Source organism: Schistocerca americana, unplaced genomic scaffold, assembly GCF_021461395.2.
Source record: "Schistocerca americana isolate TAMUIC-IGC-003095 unplaced genomic scaffold, iqSchAmer2.1 HiC_scaffold_1076, whole genome shotgun sequence".
Classification (NCBI taxonomy): Eukaryota; Metazoa; Arthropoda; class Insecta; order Orthoptera; family Acrididae; genus Schistocerca; species Schistocerca americana.
In genome coordinates, this window is record NW_025725130.1 from 10,828 (window position 1) to 12,500 (window position 1,673).

Consider the following 1,673-nt stretch of genomic DNA (forward strand, 5'->3'; position numbering starts at 1 on the left):
GGGTTAAGGCCCAACGTGTGTTGGGTTAAGGCCCAACGTGTGTTGGGTTAAGGCCCAACGTGTGTTGGGTTAAGGCCCAACGTGTGTTGGGTTAAGGCCCAACGTGTGTTGGGTTAAGGCCCAACGTGTGTTGGGTTAAGGCCCAACGTGTGTTGGGTTACGTTAAGGGGCAATGTGGGTTACGTTAAGGGGCAATGTGGGTTACGTTAAGGGGCAATGTGGGTTACGTTACGGCGCAATATAGGTTACGTTACGGCGCAATATAGGTTACGTTAAGGCGCAATATCGGTTACGTTAAGGCGCAATACAGGTTACGTTAAGGCGCAATACAGGTTACGTTAAGGCGCAATACAGGTTACGTTAAGGCGCAATACAGGTTACGTTAAGGCGCAATACAGGTTACGTTAAGGCGCAATACAGGTTACGTTAAGGCGCAATGCAGGTTACGTTAAGGCGCAATACAGGTTACGTTAAGGCGCAATACAGGTTACGTTAAGGCGCAATACAGGTTACGTTAAGGCGCAATACAGGTTACGTTAAGGCGCAATACAGGTTACGTTAAGGCGCAATACAGGTTACGTTAAGGCGCAATACAGGTTACGTTAAGGCGCAATACAGGTTACGTTAAGGCGCAATACAGGTTACGTTAAGGCGCAATACAGGTTACGTTAAGGCGCAATACAGGTTACGTTAAGGCGCAATACAGGTTACGTTAAGGCGCAATACAGGTTACGTTAAGGCGCAATACAGGTTACGTTAAGGCGCAATACAGGTTACGTTAAGGCGCAATACAGGTTACGTTAAGGCGCAATACAGGTTACGTTAAGGCGCAATACAGGTTACGTTAAGGCGCAATACAGGTTACGTTAAGGCGCAATACAGGTTACGTTAAGGCGCAATACAGGTTACGTTAAGGCGCAATACAGGTTAGGTTAAGGCGCAATACAGGTTAGGTTAAGGCGCAATACAGGTTAGGTTAAGGTACGACATAGGTTAGGTTAAGGTACGACATAGGTTAGGTTAAGGTACGACATAGGTTAGGTTAAGGTACGACATAGGTTAGGTTAAGGTACGACATAGGTTAGGTTAAGGTACGACATAGGTTAGGTTAAGGTACGACATAGGTTAGGTTAAGGTACGACATAGGTTAGGTTAAGGTACGACATAGGTTAGGTTAAGGTACGACATAGGTTAGGTTAAGGTACGACATAGGTTAGGTTAAGGTACGACATAGGTTAGGTTAAGGTACGACATAGGTTAGGTTAAGGTACGACATAGGTTAGGTTAAGGTACGACATAGGTTAGGTTAAGGTACGACATAGGTTAGGTTAAGGTACGACATAGGTTAGGTTAAGGTACGACATAGGTTAGGTTAAGGTACGACATAGGTTAGGTTAAGGTACGACATAGGTTAGGTTAAGGTACGACATAGGTTAGGTTAAGGTACGACATAGGTTAGGTTAAGGTACGACATAGGTTAGGTTAAGGTACGACATAGGTTAGGTTAAGGTACGACATAGGTTAGGTTAAGGTACGACATAGGTTAGGTTAAGGTACGACATAGGTTAGGTTAAGGTACGACATAGGTTAGGTTAAGGTACGACATAGGTTAGGTTAAGGTACGACATAGGTTAGGTTAAGGTACGACATAGGTTAGGTTAAGGTACGACATA